Here is a 14,018-nt window from a genome sequence, read left to right on the forward strand (position 1 = left end):
CACACACTGTCTCTCTCACAGATAAGAAGACTGCATATGTAGTCTTCTACATATTCTAAATTTCATGTGGAAATTTAGCTCAAAGTCTGTATGTAAGGCTGTTTGTGAGTATGAGGCCTGGGATGGGGGTTGAGTTGGTGGTAGGAAGACCCACTTCTGATGGTTTATGGCTGATTTCCCCTCCTTTCTGCCCCAAAGAGTTCAGATATTTGCCTCCTATTCTACCTTGGGAACCATTTGCAGCCATTTTCTCTGTCTATTCAAACATTCCCTGACAATCTCATTCATTCTTAGGGTTCGAATTGCCACGTCTGCCGACTGTCAGATCTATACCCTCAGGTCTGGCCTCTCTCCTGAAGCCCAGAGCCTTGTATCCAATCTTTGTACCCAATGCCCACTGGGCATTTCCATCCCTCTTGACACCTCAAACTCATTGTGTCCAAAAATAAAGCCCACTCTCTCTTCCTTTTCCTTTCGTATTCCCCAATCTCTGATTCTGTGCTCCAGATCCAGTTGACCATGACAAGGCCCAGCCTGGAACTCCCTCTCACCTTTCCCCGCCATTTCCCTTTGCCCAGTTCCTGCCTACACAGCCCTAAGATGGCATTTCCCTTACTCCGGAAAGCTGCCGCTAACTCCTTGGAACAGGCTGGGCCCCTGGCCACACGTTTTCATCCAACTGACCTGCTATTCTGTTTACTTACCACCATGGTCAGAAGTTAATTAATTGTGGACCTTTTCTTTTTATGACTGTTCCCACTGCTAGCAGATAAGCCCCCTGACTGTACGGATCGTTTCTACCTTGTTCACTGCTCTATTGCTAGGGTCTGGTATATGGTACCCGGAATGCTGTGGCACTTAATAATTATGTATTGACCGACTGACTGAATAAATGAATCCTGTCTCTCCTCTGCTTAAAACCCTTCAAGCTGGCAGTCTTAAAGTCCCATCCGTTCAGCATGGGGTCTGAGGCCCTATATCTCCGAAGCCTGTCTACATTCCTTCCCAGCCTCATTCTATTGGTCCTGTATAGTCTAGTGGGTAAGAGTTCAAGTTTTATAATCTGATGGCCTGAGTTCAGGGATCCCAGCTGCGCCACTGACTAATCATTTTCCTTGGAATATTACTAATAATTTTACTACTAATATTTTTTCTACTTACTAATAATTTTCCCTGGGAAAATTATTAAAGCTTTCTGTGCCTCAGTCTCCTGTCTTTTTAAAATTAATTAATTAATTTAAATTTATTTATTTATTTTTGGCTGTGTTGGGCCTTTGTTGCTGTGTGTGGGCTTTCTCTAACTGCAGTGAGCAGGGGCTACTCTTTGTTGTGGTGCACGGGCTTCTCATTGCAGTGGCTTCTCTTGTTGCAGAGCACAGTCTCTAGGCACACGGGCTTCAGTAGTTGTGGCACAAGGGCTCAGTAGCTGTAGCTCGCAGGCTCTAGAGTGCATGCTCACTAGTTGTGGCTCACGGGCTTAGTTGCTCCGCGGCATGTGGGATCTTCCTGGACCAGGGCTCGAACCCGTGCCCCCTGCATTGGCAGGCAGGTTCTTAACCACTGCGCCACCAGGGAAGTCCCAGTTTCCTGTCCTTTAAATGGGAATAGTAATAGTACTTACCTGGTAGGCTGTGAAGATTAAAATTATCTTTATTCATCAACACATTACATATATGATACACATATACACATGTGTATATGAATTTATATGTATCAACATATAATGCACATATATTGCATATATGTGTATGATATGTGCATATGTTAATAATATGTATACATGTATATTAATTCATTTGTGCATGTATGTGTATATATGAATTGATATGCAAAGAACGTGTGTGTGTGTGTGTGTGTGTGTGTATACACAGTGTTTGCAGCAGTGCCTGGCACATAGCACATGCTGTGCTATTTTCCTATCATGCCCTCCCACACTCAGTGCTTGAACCACACTGAACCAATGTTGGTTCCGCAGTGCACCATGACCTCTCTTCTCTGCCCCTTTGCACTTGCTCCCCTCTCAGCCTGGAATAGTCTCGTATCCTCCCTCTACTTGGGGAAGTCCTCCTGGCCTTCAGGACCCAGGTCAGGTCACCACCTTTGGGGTGCCTTGGACCACCCTCTTTCCACCTGGTGGTGTGCAACTTCCCTCAGCACATCATGACTCCGTGTAATCATTTCTAGTCTGCTGCCATCAGTGACTGTGAGCTCCTTGAGGGTAGGGCTTGTGTTTCATTGTTTTGTATCTTGCATCTAGCACAGTGTCCTGGCTCCAGCAGTGCTCTAGAAATATTTGTTGAACTAGTGTAAACAATCAAAATGACTTATAGGCAGGACTTGTATATACATATGTACCCATGGGCCAGTGACCCCTGTGGAGGGCCTGGGTCATCCATAGGAGAGGAAGGGGGGCCCAGTGTAGGGCCATGGCATGAAGGAAGAAGCCCCTCTATTTCTGGGGGTGGAGGTTGTGAGGAAGGAACGGCATTAACAGAGGAGTAGGTCCAGCTTTGCATGTGAATATCCTGGGCACATTCTGCTGTTCTTACCTCTGCAATGCTCTATATGTTCTGGTTGTAGCTTTGCTCCTAATTTGACTGTGATCTTGGGAAACAAATTCTTACAACTTCAGTTCTCTCGCTATAAAACAGAGACCCAATCAACTGCCCTGACTGGGTTGATATTTATCTGCATTCCCTTCTATGGCAGAACTGACTGCTTTTGACCGTGTCTGTTCTGACTGTGCAGTGCCCATGCCTTTCTATTTGTTAATGTTTGAACATCACCCTGACCCCTAACTACATAGTAAGTATAAATGTAGGGTCACTTCCTTTTGATGTTCATATTTACTAAATATTAGTCATTTGCATACCACTTTCTGATTTACCCTGTATTCTCATTTTACCTACACTACTTTTTTGGCTAAGTATTTTTATTTAAATTTGACTCACTTTTTGCTTATACCCACTTTAGCCTTGTTCTAAACCAGAATATTCTTAAAATCATGAATTTTATAGGCATAATACACACGAAAATATATACACAACTGTTTCAGTGTATAACATTCCCCTATATACCGTCTACCATCATCTTGGGTAAAGGTATGCACACTACCCTTTGGGGATCTCATAGACCAGTGGTTCTCAAAGATCCCTGGACCAGTACCGTCAGCGTCCCCTGGGAACTCATTAGAAATGCACATTCTCCAGCCCCACCCCAGACCTACGGAATCCGAGTCTCTGAGGGTGAGGCTAGCAATCTGTGTTTTGACAAGCCCTCCAGGTGATGTGCTCAAGATTGAGAACAGCTGTTGGAGACCTTTCTGAGCTCTCATGAGCTGACCGCTTCTACACAAGAGTCCCTAACTTAGACCCGTTCCTAAGCCTTGGCTCAGCCCTGCCTCCTTCAGGGCTATTCATCTGTCCTTGTTCAACCACTGAGACTGGAACAACCCTGAGAGCACACACCTGCTTTTCCTGCAGCTCACTCAGCTGGATCCCCACAGAGGCAGCTTCTTTTGGTACAATTTCCTTCCCACTTCTATTGTTTCCCAACCTTTCAAGCATTGAGTTGATCAACTTCAGAGGAAGAAATAGGTCAAATCCTCTGTTCCATAAAAACTAATTACCTTCACTGTCCTCCTCGTTCTGTCCTGTGAGATGCGGGAGTCCTTGTTCCTCTTTGACCCAGCTTGGTCCTCCATGTGGTTGATGGCCTTCTCATCACTGGGCAGGTGGCAGGAGGCCCCAGATGTCCACAGATGCTCTAAGACACTTTCTTGTCCTTTGACAAGAGCCTCCGTCCCTGGAGGGAGAAGCATAGGACCTTGTAAGGATCTGGCTTTGCTCAGCTCCTGACACTACAGCAGAGGTACCACTGTTTCCTTCAGGGATTTTTCACTTCTGTTCTCCACTTGCACTCTCTTCTTTGCTGACTTCAGCTATTTTGTAGCTTCAGCTGTGAAGCCTAAACCTGTCTGTCCAATCCCCACCTCTCAGAGAAGCTCTAATTCTGCATTTCCCAGGCTAGCCCCATCCTCTGTACCCCATAGCCAGCAACTGCAAAGCTGAACATATCACCTTTGCGGGGAAGGAGAAAACCTCTTCCCTCTAGCCTTCTAAATTCTCAGCTGGGGCCCTGTTACAAAAGAGACTGATTAATGAGAGAAACACAAACAAGTTTATTCACAGGTATACCTTGTGTATACGTATATGCGAGACACCCAGGAAAAAATGAGTAGCTCTCCAAGAGGTGGCTTAGAATTCAGACTGAAATACCATCTTCACTAAAAGCAAAAAACCGGCATGGGGAAGGCCAGTCATGGGGGCAATGACCAGGAAAAACACGGTGGTTTGTTACGCAGATTTAAGTCCCTGCCTTCTCCATGGGTAAGAGTGTCTTGTGATTTAGGGTCACCTTCTCTTCCTGGTACAGAGAGGGAGACACCCCTACAAATGGAGAGTTCCTTTATAAATATAGATTTCCCATACGAAAGGGTAACTTGTACTCTACTTTCAGAGCTTATCTGCTGTCTGCTGTTTTAAAAAACAATCAGCTCAAAATAATCCTTATACCAAAGGGGTACTGTCTGTGATGAATCCACCTGTTCTGTTGCATTTCCCATCTCAGCTTATGCAACCAAAGTCTACTGTATCATCCACGCTAGAAAACCTTCTCTCTTCCTCACTCCCACATTTAAGGGGTCTTCAAGGCATGGTGATTCTACCTCTTCATCCTGAATCTTTCCTCCTCTCCATCCTGAAGCCACTTTCTTAGTTAGTGAAGGCCCTCAATCTGTTATTGTTATTACAGCTTCCGGGCTGGAGTGGAATTCTAAATAACAAGTAAAATCATTAGCACATTTAGCACTTTGCTGCTAAAGCTTTTTCAGGGGCTCCATACCACCTCCAGGATCAAGTTCAACACCTTTGCAAATAAGGCCCTCAAGCGCCCGGCCCCAGACTTCTTTTCCTGCCTTGATCCCAAAGCACACTGGACATGCTGGGAGCTTTCTGGCCTCCCAGTCTGGGAGACCTTCCCGAAGCCTCTCCTTTCTCACCATCCCTGGAATCCCGGCTCTCATGTCAACCCTGTGCAGGTTCCTTGACTTTTCCCTGCATCCAGCCAAGCCTGGGCCCTGTCCTCGGCACCATCAGGATCTCTTCAGTGAGGGCAGGGCTTCTGCAGAGGAGGCTGGGGTGGTCTCTCACTCACCCTGGTCCCCTCAGGGCCCAATGCATATACTCCTGTGAAACCAGCACTCAGCAGCCTACAGAGATCAACCCTCTTCCTGACAGGTGCTGGGAAGGAGAAAGCTTTCCTTGACCCTCTTAGGGTCCCTGAATGGGTCTAAAAATTAAACTGACAAAGGCAAATTAACAGGAGAAAAGCATATGAATTAAAAAAAATTTTTACATGTACGTGAGATTCCTCACAAGAGAATGAAGACTCAAAGAAGTGACAAGAGCAGGAAGATTTTATATTTTTTAGACAAAGAAACAATACATTTGTGAAGAATTGACAAGACAAAGGAGTTTGGGCTAGGGATGGTTCAACTAGGCCAAGGTAGTCCTTATCTTCCTTAACCCTTATCTTCCTTAACAAGGATAAGTGTTAGTTTAACAAGGTTTGTTTACAGATTCCTCTGGTGCCATCTCTGGGCTGATAAGAGTCTATCTCCAGTAAAAGGAGAATTTATTTCCTGCCTTTAGGCAAAAAAAGGGAGAGCTTTTCCTGGGTTTGCTGCTGCTTAATTGCCTTCAGCTCAAAATAATTTTTATGTCAGAGAGGCATATTTTGGGGTGACATAGTCTGGTTTCTCTCACCGTCTCCCCTATCGCTACAGAGTGCCCACATCCAAACACAAAGAGTTATTGACACAGTTCCATCCACCCCAAACAAATCCGGAAGTCCAGAGCAGGCCCAACATTTTGTCTGAAGTCACCAGGGCCCTAAGCAAGCATGCCCACCTCCCATCCACACTAGACCTCTTAGACAACACTGACCATCTTAAGAAGTGTGAATGAAAAATGCCACCTGCCATATCAGTAAATGAAGGATGTTGCAGCCATCAAGCCAATACAGCCGCCCCAAAAGTGATCCCTGAGGGGACTCAGGATGGGAAAGAGCAGGATAGTGGCCCTACATAGCTAAGGTGCATATCAAAGGAATGAATTCAATGAGCCCAGACTCTCACATGTTCCCATACATAGAAAAGTGTTAAATTCATTAACTTGAGATATCTGGTTGTTTTTATATTAACAGTAATCTTTTGAAGTTCCAACTTCCTGGTCTTTGTTGCAAAAAATTATCCTGGCTTCTCCCTGACCTCTTTGGAGCGGTCCCTCAGAGCTATCTGAGAGGCTGCGTCCCGGGCTTAAGTCCTCAGTTTTGTCCACCAAATAAAACATAATTCTCAACTTTTAGGTTATGCATTTTTTTTCAGTCGACAGAACCTAGAACCCGAACTAGCGTCCCTCCTAACCTCCACAGCTTCCTGTCTACATTATGTCACTTTAATTAGCATAACTTGACTAGTCCAGAGACTCTTACCTTGGAAAAGCAGGTTGCAAATCTTTGTCTCATTGTAGAAATTTCTGGCAGGTCTCAAGTCATCAGTAGACAGTTTGCATTCCTCGACTCACCTTACCCTGTTGTATCCGCCAATCCTAACCTGTTATACCACAATCCTCTCCCAGTCCTAATCAGGCCTCTCTGATCTGCCTTAAACCAGACCTCAAAGTCTTAATAAATCAGACCTTGCCCTTCCCTTATCAAGACACTATCAGCCTTCCTTAGGGTGGCAAACAATGAACACAGCTTTGCCATAGTAACGGGTGGTTTGAAAGCCAGCATTCATTCAACAAGGCTGTGTGTACTCTCCTGCCTAACTAGGGGACTGTTAGTTTGCATTCAACGCGAGTTTTGTTCCCTCACCAAGTTCAACGATGAATAAGTTCTATATCTTCAGATGCTAATGCCCATGTACTGTGAAAAACTTGGCCAGGCATGGAGACAGTAACCAAAATGCTTTTGTCTCTAGATCAAAACCCACCTCTGGCTTCTTCCTGGCATCAAAACCCACCTGCAGCTGTAAACGTGATGATAAGGTGCCTTCTGAGAACTGACCAGCAGAGGGTGCTCTTGAGAAAGAAGAATCCTTTGGAAGCTTCTTCCTGTCAGGGACTGGAAAATTCACACACAGGAGGCACCACTTAATTTTAATTATTGTAATTAATGGTGAATACAAGCAGAGCTTCCTCAGGACATAAACCAGAACAGCCACGGAGTGATAGAGGTGCCAAAGGTGGGAAACCCAGAAGAAGAACCTACCCAAAGTGGTACTCAGATGAGAATTTGAAGCCTCCAGTAGGGTTTTGCCTTCTTAAAGATTCCTGCAATAACAGGATTTCCTCCCAAGTACTTCTGAAACCTGCCACATTTAGGTCATGCCACGCTGAAGTCCTTCGGAACTGCTTACTCTGGGTTCCTGAGAAATTATTCTCAACATTCAAGCAGAAAGTCACTCTAAGCCAAGAGTTGGCAAACTTTTTCTGGTACTAATAGGCATTTTCACTTTTGTAGGCCATATCGTTTCTGTCACAACTTCTCAAATCTGCTGTTGTAGCTCAAAAGCCGGTATAGAAAATACAAAATGAGTCGGCGTGGCTGTATTCTAATGAAACCTAATTTAGGGACCCTGAAATTTGGATTTTATGTAATTTTCACAGGTCACAATTTTTCTTTTGTTTTTTTCAACCATTTAAAAATGCAAAAATTATTTTTAGCTTATAGGCCATACAAAACCCAGCCGGGTTTATCCCATGGACTGCGGTTTGCCAACTCCCACTCTAAGCCATCTCTCGACACAAACTTTTAACTCCATCGGTAATTTCTATATATCTCTTTGAGAGAATACCCTTGTAAAGTTTTCTCCCTGGGACCATCTAGAAATATTCAGCCTCCAAGAAAGATGAAGGAACCAAACATCTCTTTGAGGTCCTGCTATGTCTTTTACTGAGCAAAGAGCTGTTGAAAATTCAGAAGTTATTAAAAACACATGATTCTCACCACAACTACTTTTTCTGGTGTGAAATGGATTGTAAGAGCCTTTTGAGAGCAGGGTACACACCAAGTTCATCTTTTTCTTACTCAGTTTAGCTCAGTGCTTGGCATCCAAGGGGACCTCAGTTGTAGGGAAAAACCTGTGCTTCAGTGGAAAGTACGCTCCTCTGAGTTATTCAGTTCCGGTTCCCAGGGGCTCTGTCCCTTTCCTTGCCTTTGAGCTATTGTATGACTCTGTGAGTTGTAGATAACTGATAGCAATGGGAAATAGCTCTTGGTTAGACAAGCAACTACTCTCTGTCTAGTGAAGGTTCAATTCGCTTCTCTCCCTCTTTGTGAAAGAGGCTAGTTTTACATCCATTTGCAAATCCACTTCAGTATTCCTGATCTGTAAATGTCTCTGCTGTTTGACTTTTCCTTTGTACCTATTGTAACACCTGCCTGGTTTCCTTATCAGCAATGAGTTAAATCAAATCTTTGACATGTGTTTATTTTACACCTGTGTGAGTCATGATTCTACCTTTTTTTTTTTTTTTTTTTTTTTTTTGGTGGAAAATTATCTCCTAACACGCTGTTTAATTGTGAAATTGAATTCAGGAATGTTTTCCTAGAAGACATTTGAACAGCAGCCAAGGGGACAACCTAAAACACTTCTATCTCCCCCTTTTGAATCAAATCATCTTCTCTCCTCAAATTCTACTCATGACTCTGCCACAAGATCGCTGCATGATTTTAAATGACACTTAAATTTTCCCACCTGCCAAAGAAGGGGTTGGACTAGAAAACTATTGATAAGGGAGCATTTCTCAAACTTTATGGTCTAAGGACTCCTTTTCACTTTTAAAAATTATTGATAACCTCCTTGAATTATGAAGACTTTGGTTTAGGTGGATTGTATCTATTCTATTTGCCATATTAGGAATTAAAACTGAAAATTTTTCTTAACATATGCATCTATTAATTCATGGAAAATAACAATAACAAACCCATTACACGTTAACATACATAACTATGTTGTCCAAAACAAAAAATGTATATAATGAGAAGAGTGGCTTTGTTTTACAATTTTGCAAATCTTTTTAGTGATCAGCTTAATAGAAGACTGCTGAATTCTCATGTGTGTTTGCATTCAATCTGTTGTGACATCGATATCATTGTAGCCTCTCAAATCTCCACTCTACACTCATGAATGAAAGTAGAAGAGGCAACATCCTAGTATTATGATAAAAATAATTTTGACCTAGCGGATCCCCTGAAAGGATCTCAGGGACCCTTAGGAGTTCCCAGAACACTCTTTGAGACCCGCTGTTGTAAAGTAAATGGAGATAACCTGCAGGTGGGAGTCGTGATATTTTTGGTGATGGGATGTACCTGTACCTCATGCTGACCCCTTTCTTAGGGTGCCAGTTTGCTTTTGCAGGCGTTCTGGAGCAGTAAGCTTTTCCTCCCGTGTGCGTGCGGATACCAGTGCAGCAACATCTGTTGGCTCTGTGCTGGGATTCTGCATTCCGAGCTTGAGTGGGATACTGCATATTCTTGGAGTAGAGACAGGAAATGGGTTGGGGGTGGGGGAAGGAAATGAGCACCATTCTCATCCTTTCCCAAAGATGGACTGGGTGAGACCTTGAAGCTACATTTGCAAGAGCCTTTTTCCTGGGCTTCTTCCCTGACCCTTTTCTCCAGTGAAACCCCTGGAAGCCTCCACTGCCACTCAGACCCCGCTTCTGACCCTTGGAGGGTTACTGGGCTCTGAGATCACAGGGCAGCAGTTGCTAGAAAGGGAAGGGATTTTCGCCTCCCGAAAGTCCTGAAGGAAAAGAAACACTCCGACCTTCCCTGTTAAAATCACCCTTCTTGGTTTTCCTTGCGCAGGCTTCTCGATACCAGGATATATTTTCTGTGCCAGGTGAATACTTTCTAGGTACCAAATGACTACAGTGAAGAAAAGCTAAGTATTGACAAGAAAGAATTCATTGATTTCTTCATTCCAGAGAAGTGATTCAGAGGCTTGACGTTTACAAACAATCTGCTTGTTCTATAGATAAGAGCAGATTCAGAATTTTTTAAATCACCTCCCTCTGATGCACTTGCATTCTAATTTATATTATAAGATAGAAATTGGGAGTTAAGTTTTTGGAATCAAGGCAGATTTAGGTCCTCGATCTCCTGCTTAATAGCAGTGGGAACTTGGGGAAATGTCAGCCGTTCTAAGTTTCAAATTCCTCGTCTATAAAATGGGGGTGAATTCGTTTGAGCCCCCTAATGCAGAGCCTGAATCAAGGAGTTGGATGCAGGTAATTCATTGGGGCTGGTGGTGAGAGTGATCTCAGAAAGCAGAAATGTAGGAGGAAAGAAAATGAAACAGATAAGGAGGAAAAAACCAATATGATGTGTTATTGGGCTGGTTTCTATTCTGGTCAATTAAGACTCAGACCTGCCAGAGACCATCCGAGAAATCCTACAAAACGTACCCCTAAATTAGCCTCTGCAAGGTGGGCGCCTCATCCCTCATTGGTTGAGGATTGTCCCTGAGGGTATTCATTCTCCCCTCCCCCCCCCACCGCCTCTGGGCAAGAATGAGTCTCCGCTGCAGCTATGGCTGAAATCACAAGTGGGTCACCAGATGTGACATGAGGCAACAAAGATGTTTGCTACGCGAGAGCAGTAATATCCATGTCATAGACTTATTGTGAGAATTAAATGCAATGACGTCTATGCAATGTTTAGCATCATGTTTGGCACATAGTTAAGTGCTTAATAAGTGTTCACTTTACTGTTGCTGCTGCTGCTGTTATTATTATTATCATCATCATCATGATTATTATCACTGCACTTTCTTGAATGAGAGAGACAGGGGTAAGTTTATGGTTTACAGGACTCTAGGAATGATCCTAATCTACAGCCTATCTCTTTCATACCATGATTTACCATGACCTATGGCCAGTTGTTATGATTATTGTGGATTATTACAGTATTTTTACTTTCTCCCTTTGTGTGTGTATGTGTGTGTGTGTTGTCAAAATTTGGGTACAAGGAGAAGGCATATTCTGTCAGTTGTGTGGGGTGGAAAAAAGTTGCTAACCATTGCTCTGGAGCAGCACTTGCCAATAGAACTTCCTGAATGATGGGAATGCCCTATGTCCCTGCCGTCCAGTACACTAGTCACTAGCTGCATATGGCTACTGGACACTTGAACTATGGTTAGTGTGGCAGAGGAACTGAAGTTTTAATTTTATTCAATACTAGTTAATTTGAATCTAAATTTAAAAAGCCACATGGAAACAACAAGGACCTACTGTGTATCACAGGGAACCATACTCAGTATCTTGTAATAACCTACAATGGAAAAGAAACTGAAAAAGAATATATATATATATATATATATATATGTATGTATAACCAAATCACTTTGCTCTACACTTGAAACTAACACAACATTGTAAATCAACTATACTTCAATTTTTTAAAAAAGTCACATGTAGACACAGTGGAGGGCAATTAGAGAAAGTGTTCTCAGTGGAGAGTGGAATGGACCCCTCCCTGGGGCTAAAATTAAGGTGACGCAGTTAGCAGTGTTTCCTCTGGCCCCTGGGCCCACAGGGGCCCCCAAATCTCACTTCCAGGTTGGAAAGTGGTGGTATCTTCTGGGCCAAGGGGCTGCTAGCTAAAGAGAATGAAGTCGTGGGGACATGGAGCTGGCACCAGTTAGAGAGGAGAGGCCACAGGCACCCTGCGACTTGGTCCATCACTCAGTGCACAGAGCCGACTGCTGACCATCGGGGGTGGGGGTCAGTTGGGGGTGGAGCTTCGTTCTCAGGCTCACAAGACGGCTTTTATAGTTATGCCTCTGCCTTGTTCCATTTCTCTGCAGGCATTTGCCCTGTGCTCAATCCATCAATGATCATTGCTGAGTACCTCCTGCGTCCTCAAGTGTTGTGCTACACACCGAGGAGGATTAAAGAGAGGCCTGCTCAGCTGGTGTTCTCTGCTCCCTAGAAAATGACAGTTTACCCTGGGAGACAAGATTCTCATATAAGAAGCCATTAACTCCAACGTCACCTCCTTTGGCTGGCGATCCACCTCTGCCCTCCTCCCCTCGGCTTCCTGTGTCCTAGAACTTCTCACCATGACTGATAATTATTGTTTACTTGCATACTTCCTCCACTAAACCAGGAGCTCCACAAAGGCAGGGCCCATGGTGTCTACCGTAGCACAATGCCTCAGACTCAGTCAAATACTAGATTTTTTGGTGCCGATGACAAAGGCAACAGCAGTTGAGCGAGGAAAGAGATGAGTAATCCCTGAAGTCATTCACAGACAGCGTGGAATTCAGACTGGGCTTGAAACCAAGCGAGATTTTTTTACTTGAGGAGCTGAGTAATGGCATTCCTGAGGGGGTAACACCATAGGCAAAGGCATGGAGGTAGGGTTGAAGATCTTACATTTACAGGAGACAGGATGAATCAGAGGAGAGTTTAGAAAACAAAGTAGGAATAGTCGGGTGGATTTGACTCCCCAGGGCCTTGCCAGCCAGGCAGCTGCGTGTGGACCTGATGGGTTGATAAGAGCTCCGTGAGCCAGATAACTCTGGGTGGCTGCATGTGGGGAGGCCTGAGTTACATCAATGAGTCAGGCAAGATGTGGTTGGCACCAGTTATTTTTGCCTTTAACCTTCAATCTCTGATCTCTTCAATACTGATCCTCTAGTACAAGTACTTTTGTACAAGTACTAGTACAAGTACTTTTGCCTTTAACCTTCAATCTCTGATCTCTTCAATACTGATCCTCTAGTACAAGTACTTCAGTTTCCTTGGAACCACTGTTCTGCCTGTGTGGCAGAGGGATCTCTATGCCCAGGTTCAGGGATGGGTGGGCACATGAACCAGATCCAGCCAATAAGAGTCTTAGGAAGTGTTTCGGGGATACAGCCAGGGACTTTTGCTGGAGCTGCCACTATCTTTCTTCTGTGATGGCTAAACTGGTGGGATGTAAGCCTGGAGCTGCAGACACCATCCTGTTGCTGCAAGGGAAGAGTCTGTCTGAGAATTAAACCAGGACAAAAGAAAGTAGAGCCAAGGAAATGAGAGAGACATCTGATGACATCATCTGAGCACCTGGATCCAGCCGAGGCTGAATTGGGATCTGTTTCTGAGCTCTTAGCTTGTTAGCCAGTTTCTGATAGATTTCTGCCACTTGCATCCAGAGGACTCCTGATTAATGAATGCTCAGGGGTAAGTGGGATGACTTAGAGTGGAAGGAGATGAGAGAGTGACTACACCAGCGGGTGGACATGAGGCATTGAGGGTCTGAACCACAGAACCCTGGGGTAGAGAGAAAAGGCAGTGAGTCAAAAGGCAAGAAGGAATGATCTAGACTTTTCCTCTCTTCGAAAGTTGTGCAAGCAGGGTCTAGTGATTCTTTATCACCTCTTCCTTCACGATGCCCTTTATCTGCTCTCTTTCATTTGGCTTAGACAACTGTGTGAGGCAAGTGAATCAGGTACACTGTCCCCATTTTATAGCATGGAGAGGTTAAAGGACTTGGCCAAGGTCACATGGAACTCTGGGGCCTTGTTCCTGTTCTCCAGCTCATGCTGGCTGGGCTCTTGCTTGCCTATAGTATGAACTGAGGTCACCAGGCACCATCTTTCTGTCACCCTGGTGTGGAGGTACACCCCGCCTCTGGGCTTCTTTTATTACGGACATGGAGAAGCAGTAGGAGTTCTTACTGAGGAAGGCCCGGGAGTCCGTGACCCCCTTCATTAAAAATAAATTCTGCCTGAGTCTCCTGGTTCTAAATAGAAGAGAATGTAGATTTGGGGCAGAACCGAAGGGAAAGGGATTTCCCTTGGCAAATTATTTGCAATTTGTGGATTGGAGCTGACCCAGCTCCAATTCCCACGTCATTGTGCTGTGTAAAATGTGAGCAGCTTATTAAAGAACCAGAGCTGGAAG

This window comes from Eschrichtius robustus, chromosome 1 (genome assembly GCF_028021215.1).
Source record: "Eschrichtius robustus isolate mEscRob2 chromosome 1, mEscRob2.pri, whole genome shotgun sequence".
Lineage (NCBI taxonomy): Eukaryota > Metazoa > Chordata > Mammalia > Artiodactyla > Eschrichtiidae > Eschrichtius > Eschrichtius robustus.